The following is a 21,631-nucleotide window of genomic DNA, read 5'->3' on the forward strand; positions in this document are numbered from 1 at the left end:
CTAGGCAAAGATATATAAATAAGTAGGTATCTATTTCGCATCTCCAAAATTGGTCCCCTTCAGCATCCAGCATAGGATCAAGCACATATCCCTTTCAGGCACCAGATAAAAACTGCTAAAAAGCCCGGTCCCTTGGAGCTGTATTTCCTAAGACTTCACAGTCCTTTCTGCTCCACTCTTCTCACAGGGCTTGCTCCTAACTTTGACTAAAGATCCTTATTTCCTTATTATTTACATCAGTGAACTGGGTCTTGACTATTTCACATCTCTTGAACCTGTCTGCTGGGTCTCATTCTGGTCTGAAATTGAGATGCATTTACATGCCCAGGCATTTGACCTAGTCAACATAAGCAAAGCAAAACATACTCTGAGATAAAAGTTAAAGTCTTAAAATATACACTGGGAGGAATTTTGAGATACAAATTCAAAGGTCAGATTCACATTTAAAAAAAAAACAGCCAAGCTAATTGCTGGCTAAGTGTGGTGGACTATCCCAAGGGCATGGCTGGGTTGCACAGGACAAGGGAGACATCCCCAAAGCCAAGTGGTGACATACATCACTGTAAGTCAAAGATGCACAGGCCACTTCTACTGTGACCCAAGCAATGCTAATATGGTACACAACCAGTGATCTTGGCAGCAGCTTTTCTCATGTGTTTTATTCAATTACTCTCTCGGGGATGTGCACTTGGCAGCTTCCATACTCAGGGCATCAATTTTTCCCACGCTCCTTGAATGCTGTACACAACAGAATCTTTGAGGAGGGGACCACCACTTTGTGGTCAAAAGAAAAAGACAGAGTGGGAGGCAGAAGTGGCAGCAGCAAACAAAACCTGAAAGCTGTTTCTCTTCCCACTTTCTCAAAGCAATGCCATGGGCATACCATTCTGCTTTTGCAGTGGCTCTGCTTAGGATGGATCATTCACTCTGTAATATCTGTTTGGCATAAAGCTGCCATCTAAGATGCAGTTGTGCAATACATAGTCTTGCCAGCACTATCTTTGGAAACCAAATTGAAGTGTTTTGAAAATCATAATCCATCTCTTCTCATAAAACTATAGAGCTCAATTTACTTAAGTATCATGCATTTGTGATACACTAAGTAAGATATTATGCAGAGTATAAACAAATATATTGTAAAAGAGACTAAAAACTGGTTGTAAAATTCACATCTATTCAGTTACCCACTGAGACAGCATATCTATGCTGTAGCATCAGAATATGCACAGTAACAGCTACTGTGAGGTCACAAAGCCTGAAAATCCATCACTACATTTTAAGGGGGTAAGATTCATATGGTCCAGCTCCCATGGAACTAGCAATGTAAAGCAATGCTTAAAATCTGTAATGGAGCTATTCTGTTTAACAAATACCACTTAATTTCAAACAAGATGGGAAATACATCCCTACTGATTTTCAATGTTATTTCCACATCTCATGGACTTTTATACAGTAATAAATCGGGCGCAGTGGTAGTTTATCCCCTAAGTTTGTGTCTACTATCTACTGGCTTCATTAATGATCTGAGCTCTGTCTATTTAAGCCTCTGTTTAATGACACCATTCCCTGTATTTCTCCTTAATGCCTTTACAGTTTAATGCAGCATGACAAATGAACACTGTGCATTTCATATAGTTGCAACTATAGTAACGCCCCATTTTGTATTCCTATCAAGTGGAAGTAGAACAAGCAGACAAAAATGCGCTAGAAATTCAAACAGACTTACAGAAAAATATTCAGTGTTCACAAGTTGTACACTGCCTCACCTCTATTCACCTGAAGTGAGTTTTCCAAGCAGTTTAGGTCACAATTAAATTAATTTCACAGAAAAGTCTTCAGATCTGGCTTACTGCTAACTTTCAAGTTGGTGCTGCGGCAGAGTTGCTTCAAACTCAACATTTGAATTCACATTGTCTTAAGGGCTACAAAATCTAGAAGTTGTTCTACAAATAAGAGTTTGTTATAGTGAATAGTCTGGATTTTTTTTTTTTGCAAGTACTCTCACATAGATTTCTTACTGTGATACTAATAACTAAATAGATCAAATGCAACATGTCAGCAGATTAAGGAAGGACCAAATTTTGTTTCTTAGACTACTTTGTCCATTTCTATATTTTTTCTCAATTGTTTGTTCTGCTGTCCTAGTCTCAACAGTGGCTTCCTCTGCTGCCCATGTGGCAGTTCTTTATATCTTCCCTAATATGTAACAGTTATTCATCCTTTCTATGCCGTGATGAGAATCAGGGCTTATAGTTTTGTTTAAGTTGTTCTTACTGTATTGTATGACAGTCGGATATAAGATGTACATCCTCATCTTCTTTTGAGTTCTGCTCCCCTCTCTCCAGAAACAATTCTTAAAATCACACTCAGTTTAACTCATCTTCCTTCAGGCTGCTTTCTCTGTCAATCTTATCTCCAAGGCAAAAATCATCATTTCTTTTTCTCCTTTTCTTCTACATCAAATCCTTAAGCTCATCAGTGCTCTAGTTTCATCCTTCGAGTACTACTAAAACAATTCTTCTCTCCCTGCTAGCTGGCTCACTGGTACACTGAATGTTTCTCATCTTTCTTACCGCAGTATGCCATTAAACCTAACTCTTTCTCTCATATTCCTTTCTTCTTTGTTTCCAAAACACCACTTCCAGAATCAGCTTTGCAAGGCATCAACCTTCAGGTACTTTCTAAAAAAAAATTATTCTCAAAAAAAAAAAAAAAAAAAAAAAAGCAGGTATAATTCCAGCGGAGGTGGCTGCTCTGTCTTCCACTATCTAAGAATAAACTTCATTATGCTGTGAGCAACTTGTTAGACAACTGAGTGACAGAATTATTGAAAGATTACATTTAAAAATTAGGTGAAGGTGTGACAAAGCTGAAAATAATATAATCTGCACACATTTTCAAAATTACAGAAGATCCGTTTCAGCTGTGCTTAATATAGATAGCTTGCAGCTGGTTAGTGCATGAATGCAAGTTCTAATAAAGAAGGATTTTTTTAAATATATTATTTAGGTAACTACAATACAATGTACAAGAAGACTGCTGATTTCAACTAAGTTTAGTAGATAATCTTTGAAGCATTTCAGGAAACTTTACCCTAAAATGAGTCACATGAGTCACAAACATCTTAGGAGTTGAAGAGGCATTTTGGGAGTTAAAAATAGTTTCCTTTTTAACAATGAAATATTTTTCAAAGTCCTTCTTATATGATTCCCATTTAACTATGAATTTTAATCATTAGGAAAATACTGCAGGAAAAAGTAGAACATGAGAGCTGTGGGTTTCTTTGGGTTTTAATTGCAGGATCCAAAAAGGCTTGAAAACAGAGACTGCAGCAAATTTTGGGATAAAAGCCAAGCTTGCAATTTTTAGAGGCAGACTTCTAGCCAAGAGATCAGCCTGACCTTGTGCTATGAGCCACGGCACTCAAAGACACTCTGTTGGAGGGCCCAGAATTAATCCCTGGTACAGGAAAAGAATTTTCAAGCAAAGTATTACTCTTGAGAGAAGTTTATAGAAGAATGTCCTGACACTAATGCAGTAGACAATATGATTTTTCTTTAAGCTCACGAAGACTTTAGACGCTACAGAATTCAAAATTGGAAAGTTCATCTCATCCTCAGGGAGAGGCAAACAGAAAAGCTGGAAGGGTTTGCTGCTTTAAAATCACAGTGCAACTGGGGAAAAAAGAAACAACCAAATTTAAAAATGAACTTTTTTTTTTAACCTTTCATGTGGAAGATAGTTTTTGAAAGACACAAATATTTGACTTTGCTTAAATGAATAGCCAAAATTCAATGCTAGTACACATTTTTCTTTTCATTCAGTTAATACCCACTTAACAGTTTTAGGAAACTTTCATCAGTTTGCCACTCAATTGCTGACAGTCCTTGGTATGTTTCTCCCAATATATATATACATGGTGCTTATTTTTGTGCTAAGGCCTACACAAAACCTTTTGAAGAAAGCTACAGCAGAATGCCCAAGATCTCCAAGCATCCTTAAAAATCACAGTTTCACATGCACTGGATAGAAAGGAATAATGTCTTCCCTACATGCTAGTTGTTGTGTGTTTGGCCTTCTTCACTGCAACAGCACCATGTTAATCTAATGGCACTTTTCTTACAGAACAAGGAGATATGCAGTAATGTGCTCCTAGGACCTCATCTCCAATAAATATTTGAATAAACTTTGAAGTTCAGTGTTTGAACTCCATTCAGAACTAGTCATTAATTAGAGCAGTTATGGATATCCAATACAAATATCTACTTCATCATCTCATAAGTATTACGTTCTTGACCTCAATATCTTCCTGTGTCTGGAAGTTCAACAGTTTTATCAAAAGTTGCATGGTAAAGCATTTATTTTAATCAGTTCTGAATTTCCCAATTTAATGTAATCATGTTTATTCTAATCTTCTGCTTTCTCAGTCAATTGGATTCTTCAACCGAAGTTAAAAATGAAGTGATAAACAATTTGATATAAAACTGTTTCAAGACAGTTCCTCTAATTGTGTATATTGTACTTTCCCTGGATAGGAATCTGAATTCTCATAATCTCCGTCATTCTTTCTTCTGACATAATGCCACAGCATAGCCAGCAATTATCACTTTGTGGCCATTTTGTTGTATTCTTCTGCATTCTCCTTAATATCACAAAGTTACCCATTGGTGATGCATCATTATACTCTTACAGATGTTCTTCACAGTTTGACATGAACTTACAGGCAAGAAAGCATTTCCTTCCTTTTTGCACTCTAGTGAGGATTAGCCACTTACAGTTACTGCAGAAACTAGCCAATAGAAATTATTTCAAAAGCCTTTTTTTTATTGGTACAAAACTTCCTTGACACCATGTATACTCACAGTTGTTGAACCTGCAAATTTCCATTTTCTTTCCCCAGAGGTTATTATAGATTTCCAGTGGCTTGTGCACTGAGGAAGTCAAGACTGTATTTTCAATTGATTCCAGCCCTGTGGTATTAAAAAACAAAAAACAAGCAATATAAAATAAATGCATTTTAAAGGATCCTTTCTAGGCCTTGTTTGTCCTATTCATATATTTTACTCATTAAATAAAAATACTGTGAAATTCAAGAGGAAAAAAAAGTTTGTTTAAAGGCACAGATGAAAGGGAAGTTAAGCATTCTACAATTAAATTACTGGAAAATGTTGACGTTCCCCCTGGACAGCTCATAATGTCAGTCTGTCAGAGAAAACAGCCTTTGCATTTCTTCACTACAGAAGTAGGTTTCTTGGCCCAGACAAAGTCCCCCTAACCTCCCAGAGCTCTAGCAAGTTTTCTCACACCTGAAATAACAACCCATCTTCATATATTTTTCTTTAATACAGCAGAAGTTACACTATGAAATAGAAAAAAAACTCACTAGTTATTCATTCTGCATCCAAACTGGGGTCGGAGTAAAGTGCATTAAATAGGGCTTTCAGTGACAACAAAATGCTGAACAGGTGCATGTTTTCTGAGCAATATTCATGTCTGTGCTTTTAAATGGTCATGGGTCTTGTGGGGGGAGAAAACACAGAAATGGTCCACTGACAAAATAATGCTTATCTTAGAAAACACTCATTCAGTACAACTGCATTTTCCATGGAAACATATCAATGTCATTGAACAGTTTGACTTGAAAGGCAATAAGACAGTCCAGAGCTTGTTTGAACCACCACTGGTTTCATTCCAAATTTCTCAAAAGTAAATAACACTGTTTTTGTTGTTGCTGTTTGCTGGTTTTCATTTTGTTTGCCCAGTAAAACCTGCTCTTTTTTCAGCAGACTGCTGAATTTTTTCAGCTTCATGTCCCTCCTGCCATTCACATGCATTTGGAATTTTTTTGCTTAATGAATACAGTTTTCAAAGATGTGTAATGTATTCACTGGTTTATTTCACCATCAGGAAAATCCCTATTCTAGTCAGTTCTAACCATGAGCATTACATGGGCCTTCATGAAGGTTAAATTAGCCTGCAAGGACAACTCCATCTAGCTTACTTTGCCAGAGGTTTGACTTTTAGTTTAGTTTAGTGTGCTTTAACTAGTCTGTACTTACTCTGACACTCAAAACACATACAAGTCACTTGGAAAAAAAAATGCCTATTTTTTCTGGAAAGTCAGAGTTTGATAGCTTGGCATTAACGCAGTTTTTCCTCTTCGAAGTTGTACCAGAGGGTATGATTGCCAGAAGTTTCCAACCAGTGCTGGACGAAAACAGAGCAGTAAAATACCTCCGTAACAGAAACATACATATATATATGTACACACACACACACTTATATTTCCCATGTTTTAGCTTCAGCAACTCAGCAAATCAAGCACTTTACCTACTTGTTTTTTTCATTCAGCTTTTCTTTCCACTCCACCTTGCCTGCACAGCAGGTAAGAGAGAGCAGTGAGAAATGGGAGAGAAGTGGCCCTGCAGCCCCCAGGGTCAATGCAGAAAGAAGGCAGCAGTTCCATGCAGCCCAGGAGAGGCCCATTGAGGACCACACCGTCCCCCTGCAGCCCACAGGCACCAGATCTCCATGTGCAGCCATGGAGCAGCCCACAGATACCCCCGCAGAAGCACCTCTTTAGAGGACGGGGAGTGAAAGAGTGATGTGGTTGTGCTTAGATATCTACCAATGTTAAACTATCACAACAAGACATCTCTACTCTTCTTTCTTCCTCCCTCCCTCTGATGAAAACAGATAAATCAAAGCCAAATACCTTTCATTCTGAACCCACACTTCACTCAGATTATATTTCCTCAAAAAGGATTAGATTGCTAGCTATTGGCAAATTAGAGTATTCTGCCAGATTACAGCAATCTGATTGTACATGTATAGAGTACAAACACAGAACACACAAGTTCCTCAACTAGACCATTCATCATCTTCAAACAAAATAGTTTGATTACCTTTTCACCAGTCTTACTCACATTTCCACTCTGTCAATTTTTAAATTGGTTTATCACCTTCTTCTAGTTTCAAACAGAGCTGTTTTGTACTTATTTAAGTACTACTCGGTGACCTTAGCAGACACTGTTCTTATCTACTGCCTTTATGACAAGCACAACTGAAGTAGTCTCAGGAGACAGAGTAGCCAAGGTAAGTTTCTGTATTTCTAACACAAATGAAGTAGAAAATCAAACTTGGGTTATGCTTTACAAATTTCATGGAACAATTCTATTATATCCTTTCTGTAGCTGCAGAATAATAAAGGTGCTAGTGAAAATCCAATCCAGATATTGCTGTTGGGTTGTGACAGGGTCTTAGAGCTCAAACTCATCATTACTGTATTGCTGTAAAACTGAATAACTGCCAAGGTGCTGAGAGTTATGTGCAAGTTCCTTAAAAAAAAATTCACCTGTTTTAACTGGAGAGAAAATTGATAATTTAAGGATAATTTATTAAAATTATTAAAGTTACTTATTAAAATTAATTTATTTTGCAGCTCAAATTCTCACTAACCTCATTATTCCCTAACAGGAATGCCAAAAAAAAGGGAATTTCAGTATGCTAAGATCCTTCAAGAAAGGCAGGGGTGGGAAAATAAAACAAAGCTGATTTTGTGAAGTCTTAACCTTAAATGACCATCCTTCCTTGCTTAGGCAGAAACCTGGAGGAAACAAAGCTTACTTCAGCAGTCAAAACATCTCAACCTGTTTAGGCAGAAGTTACCATGAAGATAATTTCTCGTGTTCCAAACATCTGTTCTACAATTAATTAGGAGCACAGGGCCACCGCAGCAGGTACCCACACAGCAGAGTGCCAGGACTAATAGCCAGGCCAACACAGATAATTGCAGCCGTCTTCACCTCTAATGACAGTTTACATGAAAAGTGGCCCAGGCAAACAATGAAATGTGTAGTAAAATAATTTCACTAATCTGTTAGAAAAAGAAGTACTAAAAAACGCATAGGCCCAAGTCACCTGACATCTGCTTACCAACATAATTCTGGAGCTATACTCTTCTGTTTAAGGATTTACAGTAGATTCAAGAGAAAATATAAAAAATATGTCTTGAAATCACTTTCATATTCCAAATACACCACACCCCTTTTGATTCAGTTTCTCAACTAAAACTGAACTGAAAATGAAATAAACTGTGGAACTATGTGGAAACAAACCCTTCTGGCCTTTCTGTAGTTAATTTCATAGTGAAGAGCAACAAAGTTATCCAGTTAGAAAAATCACAAAATACAATATAGTATTAAGAAATTGTTCCTAAAATCCCAGCAGTGGTGCAATGTATATATGTAAAGTAGTAACTCACACACTGGAAATATTTTACAAGAACAAATTTGCAAAAAACATCAGGTTGGTCTCAAACTGTAAACATGGCTAATAAAATAATATTTTACAAAGCATGCTAAGTGGCTTTCCGTTGTGCTATTTGTCATATATACGCAAACTAATAAAAACACTGCATGCTTTTCCCCTTAGATTCATGAAATGTTTTGATAAAGGTATCAATATTGCACACACTCTTTCTCTTCATTGCCAGTGCATCAGCACACTACTGAGAGAACACTCTTAAAGACCACATATTTATCTATGAACAAACAATGTGAGAAACAGAATAGCTAACTATGCTTAAAAGAGATAAAGTGTGCCATAAACCAACCTTAAGCAACCATTTCTTCTTAGATTAATGAAGACAACACTACTACTCCATTAATTAAGGTATTACGAAACACTTGCTTCACGTCCTAATTTTTTCTGGACTCTCTTATGTCGTTAATTCCCTCCTCAGTTTGTAAGATCCAGCCATAGAGGCATTCAAGGCCAGGTCAGACAGGGACCTGGGCAGCCTGATTCGGTTGGAGGTGTCCCTGCTCATGGATGTGGGTTGGAACTAGGTGATCTTCAAAAATCTTTAAAGAACCCAAACCAGTCCATGATTCTATGCTATTTAGCTGTATTATAAAATAAATAAATAAATAAATAAAGCTAATGGAAATAACTCTCATTTGATTTTCATGGAACTTAACAGCTGAATCAAATTTAATAGGCAGTACTTTTTAAAATAGGTATTTCTACTCCAAAAGAAACAGTAACTCCTAAACTGAAACAAGAGACAAACTGAAGATACCCTTTAAGCTACTAAAATAGCATCTTAAAAATCTGCCTGGCTGTTTTTTATAATGTGGAATCCAAATTATTTTGTACTGAGTCGGCATCTGAATATAGCATCTTAGGTTTAATGAATTGGATCAGTGATTTTTATCAGTGAACCATCACGTTATTAAATTAGTGTTTCTTGATAGCTATAAGAAGGACTTACTAATCTTTCATTTTTCCAGAAATTGCTACTAATTGGTATATTCTAAACCTTGGTAGATATCAACAGATAAACTATATACAATAGGGTAAGGGAAAGTAAAAATATACCAGTTTCATTTCCTTAATATTCAATAAGTATTACTGTAATAACAAGGAAAGAAACCTAGCATTAAAAATGGAAATAACAAGGATTTATGAATGGCAAGGATAAAGACTTTACAAACTTTGGCTTGAAACAGGCAGCACATCAGGGTGCTCCAGTCAGGTAGATCATCGCAGCTGCACTGGTAGCATGTAGTGTACAAATGAACAGCACACACACACATAAAAAAGCCTTGAGCATGGCCAAAGTAAAGTATCTTGATAGAGTGCTCTCACCTGAAAGGAGTGGGGCACAACAGATAACAGATAAGATACAAAGCTGAATTCCAGGCAGCAAAGGGAAAAATCTCCTGCGGCAGGAAGTAGAAGGTATGGCACAGAGGTCACCTGGTTACTGCTCAAGGCAAGCTTACAGCAAAATGGGATGGCTCGTTCCTCAGAGATAAAGCTTACATTAACAAGTGTAAAGGCCTGTGATCTGAAATAAAAGGAATCCCTCATTTTTCAAACATAGGAATGTAACTACATGAAAGAAGGGGTGGTATTTAAGAGTTAGAGTTAATTAAAGCAAAGTCTGAAAGTAATAGTCAGCTAAGAGAAAAGTGAAATAACGGACTTGGGAAAGCCTGGCCTTCAGCAGTGACTGTGTCTATGTATTTATCAGAAGGTAGATTCAGCCTTTATAACTTCAGGCAGATTTTAGTTTCTTACTTGCCAGTATTTCTAGCCTTCCAATTTATTGATTTCACAATGGCCAGCCCTCCACCTAGCTCAGCAAAAGCCAGGCCCATCCTGCTGACTCTATCACTGTCATTCAACTACATCAAAATAAATGTAATTCTTGTGGCTATTAAATCTTGATTTAGCCATGCAGAAAGTAAACACTGTGATGTTTATGTGCAAAATGCACCCTTTTTCAATGGTGTGCTTAAATATCTTTGGAGATACTATTTAGAAGCCAGGAAAAGTCTCAACAAGGGCAACAAAATGGGACAAGAAGAATAAAGAATAGCAAGAAATCTCTTTCCACTCTGGTCTTGCTCAGGAACAAATTATTGTACCAGATATAAAGCGAGTGGGATAAAGATCACCTAATTTTACATTCAATCTGGGTGTACATACAAGACGAAAGATAGTGCAAGTCAGCAAAATAAGCCTAAAATATTATTTTAATTAGTCAATTTTTTGTTACTAAAGATAAAATAGTTAAGAATGTACAGAATGTCCTTAAAAAACTTCGGTTTACTTATCCTTATCTTCCAAACAGAGCAACTTCAAATATTTTTAAGATGTTCAATTAAACATACACAAAGTTAATAATTTTTCCCTTAAAGCATCTCTTCTCTGTAATCTCTCATTTCCAAGACATGCTGGATTAATGTGAGTATATTGGACCTTGAAATGGAAAACTGTAGAGTGGTTTCATCTAGCCACTCTGCCCACTCTGTGGCAGAATCTCTTGCATCTTTTCCCACACTAAATTCCAAAGTGTAGTTCAAGCACTCAAGTGAAACTGAATTAACCATAACTTGCCTTCATTGAGAGTACAGGGGTACTTACTCATGCCAGTTCAGGAAAAGAGAAAATGAAGGTACAGCCTTTAAAGATGTCAGTGAAAGACGTGGCATATTAGGAGAGAGAAAATCCCTGAAACATTGCACAGCAGTACACTGATAAATCACTTCAGCTGGTTTAGCCCTGTGAATATGCACTACTCCTTTAGAATGGAAATCTGGGTATTAAATAGAATAACTCCATCACATACAAAGGAGGCATATGTGAACAACTCATTCAGGCAATTAAGAAAACCCAGGTGGCTCATGTTTTTTGGTTCAAAAACACCTTCTCATTTAGTGGTATAAATCAAGAGTAATTGCATTAAAAATTAAGAAATCAAACCAGTATGGGAAGAGATGCAGATCCATTTAGAGTTACGTAGAAAGCCAAATTTCAGTCTCAGGAGAATTCCTGACACTTCAGCAGTAATTCCAATGTCAAAAGAGAAGGCATATTGATGCGTAATACAATGTAATATAACAGACAGGTCTGACTACTTAGCTAAAAAAGCTTAATTTGCATTGTTAAAATTTAAGCTCTTTGCAGAGATCTTATTTTTCAATTTTGATTAAAAACAAATTATCTTCATGGGAAATGTCCTCCATTTCTAAAGCTGAAGAGTCTGAGGAGCTTGTTCTAAACTTCCCATAAAAAATGAGAAGTATAAAGCATAATTTAATAAGAAAAGTATACATTCTATCAATAGCTAATATGTTAATCACGGAAATTCTTTTATAAACTTTAATGTTAATTTAATGTAATGTTAATAAACTATCATTCTACTGTCTTGCAGTATAATCAAAGAACTTCATTAAACAGTTATTCTTCTTCTCACATAAATACAATTTACCAAGTAAAGTAGCGGAGCAGTGTTTCCTCAGTCCCTAGCTTCTTTAGTAGGTTAATCAGGGAAGGATACTATAGAATTTTCTTATTTTGAATTAACAAAGTCATAATTATATGGTTCCCCATGCGTATGAATGTGTTCCTGAATCATTTTCAAAGATAGTATCACTTAATCGCAGGACTCATTTCTATTTATGACAGTATAAATTTTCTTTACAGCAGCTACAATATATGAGGGCCGCTCTGAAACTAATGCCTCCTATTTTATTATGTTGACCCATGACATCAGAGGCAGATGGTGGTGGTATGGTAGTAGAGGCTGAAACTTCCTGCCAATATCCCATTATATTTTGTTGCCATGCAACAAATGGGAGCAGAGGGGCAGTCTGACAAAAAGGCATCTGACACAGTAGTAAAAAAGTGGAACTGCATTCCTCCATGCAAAAAAAAAAAAATGGCACTCATTAATACTCATCAATGCTTGCTGAATGTTTATGGATACCAAACAGTGGATATGAGAACAGTGACACAATGTGTGGTGCATTTCAACAGTGTCAGCTATGGGTCACCTCCGATGGTGCAAATTTTTAAGACTGTGTCACGCAAGCCCTTGTTCATCGCTGCTGAAAATGCATAGCTAGTGGTGGTGACTATGCAGAAAAACTGTTTTGCAGATAAAAACTTGCTCTATCAGTATTATTGTGCTCTTCATATCTGCTGTAGTTTCCATGGAAATAAATATGAGGCATTACTTCCAGAGCAATGTATATATTTAACAGAAATCTTAAGTTTGTTCGGATACGCAGATATATGTGATCTACTCTGCCACTTTTTTCTTCACAAGCACTGGCAGATCTCTCCTTTCTCTTCAACCACTCCCTCATACTGTGGAATTGGTGGCAGGTTGCAGCTTTGGGTGAGGCCCAAAGGGCAGAGATACAAACAATCCAGTCCTGCTGTCAGATCATAGGTTAATTTGTTCATGGTAAAATAAGAATTAGGCTGACATTTCATTTAGTGTTTTTAATATTTATGTCCCATCTTAATTTTGAATTCTTTAATTCTCCACAGAAAGACTAAAATAGTTAATAATGCAAAATAGGCCATCTTTAAGTCATACCCACAGTATCTATGAGTTGTGAGAATCACACCTCTTGCCCTGTGACTCACATCTGCAAGATTCTTTCTACTAAATGAGAAAGCTCTGATCATATCAGAAAAGCTTCAGAAAATGTGAATACTTGGAGATTCAATTTACCTAAGCACTGCAGCAGAGTTTGCATACTGTCCTGCCTTCCAGGTCTGCACATCCCCAAGCTATACTGCCTGCCCTCAGGGTAGCTCTGCCATGGCCCAGTGTATAACCTGGAACCAGACCGCTACAAAAAGATTTTTAACAAGCCTTGCTGGGTCTCCCACCCATCTTGATTCAGGAACTGTGCGTAAACTCAGGCACTTGCCCTTGCCTTGCACCTTGCTGATTCCGGCTCATTGACTTTCCTTCTTGGCCTAATGCGGTTCTGTCTCGTTACTATGGACAGAGGATGTAAACACTTGGTTGACCCTAGCAGCCACCCCTGACTCTGCTCTGCTTTTCTTTGTCACATGCTGTGGGCCTGTTCCTTTGTCAAGGAGGACACTTCGTCCATGTGCAGAGTTGTCACCCTCGCTTCCATCTTGTTTTCCCTTGTGTAGAACAGTTCTCTCATTTTGTTCCTTGACGCCTGCTCTTCAGCTTCTCAGAAATTTTGGTAACTTGCCACACTCTATTTTATCCATCCTAATTAACTCGAGACAGCTGACAATGACATAATACACTCTACATCCAAGAAGATAGAATCATGGGTTATCTCTAGAAAGCTAGATATAAGTGAGAAGATTTTTGGAACTCATTAACTCCATAGCAAGAAAATACGTAACTGATCAGAATTAACCCCACAACAGGCAAGATAATTGCACGTTATTTTAGGTGTTTAATACATGGGTGTAAAGAAGAGTTTGCCTGGGTGAATCTATCTTGCCAGAATGATGTACACTATGCTGGCTGCTGATAATTTTCTGGGGCAGATGAAAATAGCAACTAGCAAAATCAAGCAAAAAGCTTAGCCAGCATAGAAAGCAATCTCTTAATTAAGCAGGTTAATCTCTTTCTCCCATTTACATAAGGAAAGAAGATGGTAATCAAAATGTAGTCTTACTGCTGGAGGAAGAGAATGGCAGTGTCACCAGTTTCTCAGAGTACAGTCTGTAGATGACAATTACTGTTAAAAATTGAATTACATCTGGTTTTTAGCAAAGTATATATACAGCACGTATGCCTGAAGCCTTTTATCTGCTGTTTTTTCATCTGCTATTTCTGTTCGTAGCCTACTTACTCACATTTTGTTCTGTAAATAATGCATATCTTTCTATTTATTTTCACTTAGCCAGTTGAAGTGGGTTTTCTTGAATGTTGCAATAAAATGTAACACATCTTCATGATAATATTCTGCATCTAAAGAAAGCTGCTGAGAATGAAGCTTTATTCCAGTTAAATCATCTTTAAAATAAATTTTAGTAACAGGAACGTAAAAAATATCTTTAAATGTTAATGACCCTCAACCAGAGCTGGCTGAGGGCAGTCTATAAGTTGTGTTGAAGAGACAGTGAGACTGAGAATTCCTGTTCAGCTTGTGCTTTCCTACTGACATCAAAACCAAATATAATTGTAGCAGTGGGAAAATGAAATTACAGAACAAATTTTAGGTTTTTGATCAAGCCCAGAATGCTTAAAACACATGATCATAATCAGACCTCCACATTCTGCTCCCAGCTCTACTATTCACCTGCAAACAAATGCCCATCTTTCTTTGCTATCAATTTTCAAATAAATTTGCTTTCTTCAAGCTTTTGTGGGAGCTTTCCACAGCTACCAACAGATTCCATAATCCTTGAGTGAAAGGAGATATGTATGTGCAGCGAGGGGATATTTGTCTGGGACTTTACAGTAAGTCTACACTGCCTGTAATACTCACCCATACAGCCATGAGACACAAGAGGTTGAATTTGCTGAGCACGAATAGAGGACATCCACAAACTGAAAAGTTCTTCAACTTAGAATGAGTTTTTTTAAAGCAAGCTCTGCCTATTTTGTTTCACTCAGAAAAGCATTTGTTTTCTGTTTTTTTTTTTTTTTGTTGTTGTTGCTGTTTGCCTGAATGTACCTAATGGCCTTTAGTAGACTAAGCATGAAGATTCTGTATAATTGTATCTAAGAGGACTTTTCTAGACTAGTTAAATTAATTGCAACTAAATAAAACCATCAGACCCATGCTGTTTTTATAAAGGACACAATTTACAAACTTCCAGGAGAAATTTATATCCATTGTTATTTGGATTTCTGAAGTCTGATTTCGAAGCAGACCTTTGGTTTCTTCCCAGTATCAGTTTGTCTCGAAGAGGGACAGAGCAGGAATGAACTAAACTATATTATTAAATGCATTTCTGAGTTTTGACCTCAGTGTATACTTCTATCGCAAAGAATATCTGCAAGTATTTAAATTCAAGCCTGAAAATAATTCCAATAATAATAAAGAGTGGGATTCAAAGCTAGAAGTGAACCATATTCTTAAGTGCTTTGCTGAATGAGTGCCTTAGTCAAACTGGTGATTTCATATTGTTTTGAAGTACTTCCCCTTTTATTCTACAATGTGCTGAGGATCTCACATACTGCTAAGATTGTATTTACATTATATAGCGTACAAAAACACTAAAATAGTCCCTGACCAAAGTCCTGGCAGTCTAACCATAGAAAAAAAAAAAAGAGAGAGAGAGAGAGAAAAGTGATATTGAGTGGGAATAGAACTGAAGATTTCTAATTCTTAGATTAGCAACAAAACCATATTGCATAGGCAAACTTTACTAGTTATTTCAACTGTTTATGGGTAGGCGCAACATATAGAGAATGCTGACTGAGATTTCTCACTGTCTCCTACAGAATTCCATGAAGTTAGTATGGACCCAATGCTCCTCCAAGAAATGTAAGCTTTTGAAATAATTCTGTTTCATCTCTACTTGAAAACAACAACAAAAAATCAGTAGCTTTCATTATGCTTTGGGCAAGAGTTTTTCACATTTTTGTAAACATTTTGAAAACAAAGGAGGCAGATGATCCTAAAATATCACATCAACCGGTAAGTCAAATACTTGTGCTTAAATGTAGGATTCAGAATCTTAAATATTTATATATCTACTATATGTACATATCATTTCATATTAAAAAGAAAAAAATATTGTAAAATACTGAAGGATTAGTAAGAGGATATTTATCAAAATTGAAAACCTGCAAATTCCCTTACTGCCAATTTTCAGAAATAAGCGATGGCAATACCCAACAAGTTCTTGGCCACAGAGAATTAAGCTGCTCAACTAGCAAATCAAGTGAAATGTTCTTTATACTCTAACAATGGATTTTAGAGAGGAAAATGAGTTTGCCAAAGAGAGAAGACAAAAGAAAGCTTTATCCAGTGAGTGCTTCATAGTTACTGACAATGTCAGTCATTTACTTCTTGCCAGAAAAAATGAATCACATAAAGTCATTCCAAGATCCACAGCATCCGTTACTATCTGGCAGAGGAAACACACCAGTAAGATAGCTCTTCATTACTTGTAGTGTTTAATAAGCACTGCAATGGCAGTTCCAATCTTCTGGTCAAATTCCAGATCAGGTAATTGCTTCCCGTCACCCAAAACTCCCTGTGAAATTCACTTAGTTCAAATATTCTTCTGCCTGCTCTAAGCTGCTCATATACTATTGAACACTAGAACTGACAACTTTCAATAAGTGGATTATACAGTGAGCCAAAGCCTCCAGTTCTTTCTCAGACTAGAATTCATAAAATGCCCATACATGATGAAAAACATAACTGAAATTTACAGTAGAGTGCACTGGCACGCATGAAGCATTTTGCTAGATGTTACTGGATCTACCAGTATGTTTTAATTAATTCTGAATTCATTGAATGCATACTTTAGTATATGATCAAGCGTTTTGCTGGTTTGCAGGCCTCAGCCAATAGGATCATACTCAAAATGCATTGTGCTGTATACATAAACATACTCCACTGGGCTATCAATGAATTGTGTCATGAGTCCAAAAGCACAAACTTTCTCCTAGCTTTTTAAAGGGTCTGTCTAAATTTTTTATTTCTATATTCTGTATCAAAAATAGGAAAAATCAGGATGTGCAAAAACTGACTGCTGTAAAGAATCAAATTCTTACCATCTCTGGCCGGCCGCTCTGATCTTTACCAGCAATTTCATTCATCCCATCCTCTCGGAACATTGCACACACAACCCTCAAAGTCAGTACCACAACTCCACTGCAATTCCCTTTGAAATTAAAAAGAAATAAAAGAAGAATTATGATTTTACCACAAGGATGTAGAAAATACATTTCCCAATTAAGTGTAAAAATTACTTGTATAGCCTAGAAGTCTGTATCTCCAATATTCATAATCCTTAAAGACAAGGGAACTCTAATGTGACTAGGTAAGCTTTAGACAGCAAAAAAATTCACTATATCTCTCATTTATTTCTCAAAACATTAAAGTACATAATGTTGGTCACTTCACCTGTTGGCTAGATCTCTATACTTCCTCACACATACAGGAACGAATGCAGGACTTGTACCTAACAATCACATAACTTTGACCATTAGGTTGCAAATGATTACAAATGATTTTTCCCTTTTACATACTTTGCTTTCATAGTTCTGTGTTGTTTAAGCATTTTAATAATAAAAATTTATTTAGTAAAAAAAATTTAATACAAATTTACAATAATTTAAAGCACTGTACAGACACTAAGATGTGTCTCTTCTACCAGTAAAACAAAAGGAGAAAACTATATGTTGGAAACAAAATACTCTGCTCTAGTTTCATATTTTGGTTTAGTCAAAGACATGAGCTTCATCCATGAAACACCATCATGAATTTTTTATTTTTTCATTTCCAAGTTATCAATATGCAATTCCTTTTCTTTTTAGAATAAGCACTTATTTTTCAAATTTTCATTAGTTTTTCAATCCCTTTCCAAATTCCAATATTCAACTGCCATATACACCATATCTAAGGGCAACAAAGAGTTTGCCTAAGAGTTGTAGGCAACATACAACCATGAGAAAATACAATTTCCTTTTGATGATGAACAGTCATCTGTGATAGTCTCTTGCTGAATGGGACTGGCATAGCAGCTTGTTTTTCTACAGATTTAATGAAGAATCAAAGCCAAACTGTGTCCATGAGGACAAGGCGGCCCAATCAGCTCATCATTACATCAACTGTATGACAGACTCCAAAAGTAGCTCCAGAAGCCATCACAACAATTACCTCATTTGCCTGCAGTTTCAGCCGAGTAATAAAATATTGTCTTGCATCAGGGCACTTGGATTTTCAGCTAAATACGACAAAGCAGGATAGACAAAATCATTTCTGAATAGAATTGTTCAAATATGTAGAGTGTATAAAAAAAACAGGAGTAGGCCAAGAAGCCATACGCAGCTCTCTAGAAACTGTAGTATGTATGTCAGGCCAAGAGCTCAGTTCTGTATTACTTCATGAAAAAAAAGTCTGGAAGAATGCATTCGTTTTATGCAGTTAATCTGTTACAACAGAAATTCAGTTTTTTTCCTTCAGTAAACAAGATGGTCCATCCAAGAGGTCTGAAGCTGCCCTGAAGTGCCAGAGCTCCTCAAGGACAGAGCCCCCCTTAAAAACAGGAAGTCTTTTCCAAAGTAATAGCGAGGTGTAAGCACTGAATTACTTTTGAACTGTGCCCATCTGAAATATACTATAAATAATTTTGTAAAAACAAACAAAACAAACAACAGCAACACAACTTTCAGTTAGAGAGAAAGATGGGCTTTGTGGCCAAGGCAGTGCACTCAGATTATATAGGCACGATTCCCAGCTCTAACAGCACCATTACAGTGACATCTGGGAAAATCATATGATACTCTAAGCATTATTTCCCCTTTATGCAAACAAGAATATAAAAAAAAAAATTCTTTTTTTGTCATGTTACTTTAGAATATAAACGCTTCATGTTCAGAAACCCCTTGTAATATTTAGATGCACCACCTAACATGATAATGCTCCAATTGCTGCTTTCTGCCTGGTACAAATAATAACCAGCTACCCTGTGTGCCAAACATCAAGAAAAAAGAAACAAACTAACTTAATATTGAAGCCCCTGCTTATGAATTTAAATTATTTCAGAAATGATCATGGGACACAATATTCTTTTACTTTATTTCTGGTATCTATTTTGGCAATGTAAATTCACATTCCTCCAATTAAAAAGTTCTAGAAATACACACATCAAAAAAAAACCAAGAAGAAATTAAAGTTTCCCATGCACCTCTTGAGATTACAAACTTTAGAGGTAACTAACAAAACTTCCTGAATAAAACGCTTTATTTGAAACAAAAGACAATTGTGTTTCCATTAGTAAGATCCAATTTCTACTTAAAGGCTCAAGTACTGTTGCATTGAGGACAACACTAGTTAGGGATCAATAAAGCCTTTCATGAATTGGTTTTAGTAACAGTTCACCTGATTCACAGGTTTTAAACCTGAAGAATGAAGGAAAAAGGGAGGAAAGGGATAAAAACAAAAGGCAGGTAAAATTACAGGATTGCAAAACCACGAACCCATTATTTGGACTTGCATAACCAGGACATAGTCATAACTCTATACTTGAGCTGCAGCTTGTCTCTGGCTCCGCTTTGCAGGAACTGCAAAAACATCCCAGGAAGTAGAAGATGCATTACTACATTGTGCAGATGTACCACCCAGAAGTGCAGCAGCACCTTTCCAGGAAAAATGAGCAGAGGAGCACCACTCCAGGAAGGCCTTAGGGAGGGAAGGAGAGGCTTGTGCTTTTAGCCTTGGCTTTTTTGTTTTTCATTGCTGTTTAGGTCCACCTGCAGTCCCCTTGGGTTAGTCAGTACGCTGCAGCTGGTATCAACTCTGAAAAGTGCTATGATAAGCTATATTCAATATAAAATCGCCACAAGATTGGTAGATATTGCAAGGCTTTCTCTGATAACAGAAGCTCGGGAATATCTACTCTGGACTGATATATCAGGTTGGATATTAGGTAGAGTTTCTTCTTAGAAGGAGTCGTGAGGCACTGGCACAGGCTGCCCAGGGAGGTGATGGAGTCACCGTCCTTGGAGGTGTTCAAGAACCATGAAGATGTGGCACTGAAGGACATGGTTAGAGGACATGATGGGGATGGGTCAAAGGTTGGACACGATGATCATGGAGGTCTTTTTGAACCTTAATGATTCTATGTTTATCCCCATATGTCCACTTAAAGGAAAATGAAAAATTAGTTAGTAGAAGCATTATTTTTTAATAAAACTAAAATAAGTAAATGACATCAAAAAACCTCTTCAAAGACTGGAAGTAATACCACATGGTATGGTATTGCTTTCCTTTTGTTACTTATGGGTATGCTGTTTCAAATCATGCTTGATGTAATATGACATGCCAGAACAGTGTGACTGAGCACAGTATGCAGTGTGACAGGAATCCTTACACATAACATTTCTAGCTTTCTCTGGTACTGGACTTGCTATTTTATGGAAGGTTTGGAAAGTGTGAGAGCTGCTTGTTTTGTTTTCAGCCTTTTGCACAACACTGCCCTGCGTAGCATGACGAAAAAACATTCTGCAAATGTGCTAGATAAAAATACTGTGCATGCATTTCAAGAGAAGGTTTCAAGGCTTCTCAGTATCTTAAATAATAGAATTGTGAGACCAAATAAGACCAAATACTTCCCTTTTTATTGTTTATCCTTTTTTAAAATTCTATTATAAGTGCATGTAAGTAAGCAAATAATGTTGGATATTGATTGACAAGCCAGGCAGATGTTAGAGGATATTGATTGCCTACAGTTGCTTTGCTATAATGGGGTTCTCTCTTATAAATTGCATCAGGAATAATATGCAGTACTTATCTCCAAACAAAGACACTCAGTCACCATTATAAAAATAAGGTTTTCAAAACAGACTTTCCACTGAACACTCAAAATTTACAAGAGTAAAGAAATATCAATTTTACATGCCAATAGAGCACTTAATAGGCATGATGTTATATCATGAGAGAAGAACAGGTGAATAAGATGAGTGGAGAGCAAAGTTGGTGGATTCACAAGCAGTACAGAACTACACAGGCACCACTGAACTGCACAGCTGTCAAAGGAACTGCTTTGGAGCACAGTTATTGCTAGTGTGCTCCATTGCATTAAGAGTACTTCAAAAGAGAGAAAACAGTCAGCTACTCATAGTTATTGTAAGACTAACCCTACTGCAAATCAGCTATCAAGGACATGGATAACCTTTGTTTACTACTAGCAAAGGTTTCATCCAGAAATACCCTTTTAACCAAACAATAAGACCTCTACGATATTGTATGAGAAAATCAGTTCTGATAAGAACTCTAGGATCATAAACCAGAAAAGGATATCAGATGCATTTTCACATGGCTATGTCTACAACAGAATATTTAAAATCAAAAGATTTTCAACATGTAACAAGGCATGCCTGTACCACCACTCCATCAGATTTGTTGAAGACCAAAATTTATGATCAAAGTGGTTTTAGTGAATCAATTAAATGGTCCACTCTCTTACTTATTAATTGTGCTCCAGAGTATAAAACTCTGATTTACAAAAGAAATTCAGGATTAACTTCTCAGGGAAGCCAGTCCTTGATCATTCTCGTTGATGTCATTTGAAGTGATTGGTGTTCAACACTTCTGGGAAAAGGAAAAGCCCTGCCAATCTCATGCAGCTGTCATTGAAATCA

The 21,631-nt window shown here is 36.7% G+C and overlaps 1 long non-coding RNA gene across 2 annotated transcripts in view; it reads right to left on the reverse strand.

Annotated features, from left to right (window-relative positions):
• Positions 1 to 21,631, reverse strand: part of LOC110396899 — a 194,063-nt gene that overhangs the window by 32,413 nt on the left and 140,019 nt on the right. For both annotated transcript variants that reach the window (XR_002437342.1, XR_002437343.1), the window contains exons 2-3: positions 17,039 to 17,148; positions 4,863 to 4,970 (exon numbers count right to left, since the gene is read on the reverse strand). This is a non-coding gene — a long non-coding RNA (uncharacterized LOC110396899). The remainder of the gene's footprint in view (positions 1 to 4,862; positions 4,971 to 17,038; positions 17,149 to 21,631) is intronic.

Source organism: Numida meleagris, chromosome 3 (genome assembly GCF_002078875.1).
Source record: "Numida meleagris isolate 19003 breed g44 Domestic line chromosome 3, NumMel1.0, whole genome shotgun sequence".
Lineage (NCBI taxonomy): Eukaryota > Metazoa > Chordata > Aves > Galliformes > Numididae > Numida > Numida meleagris.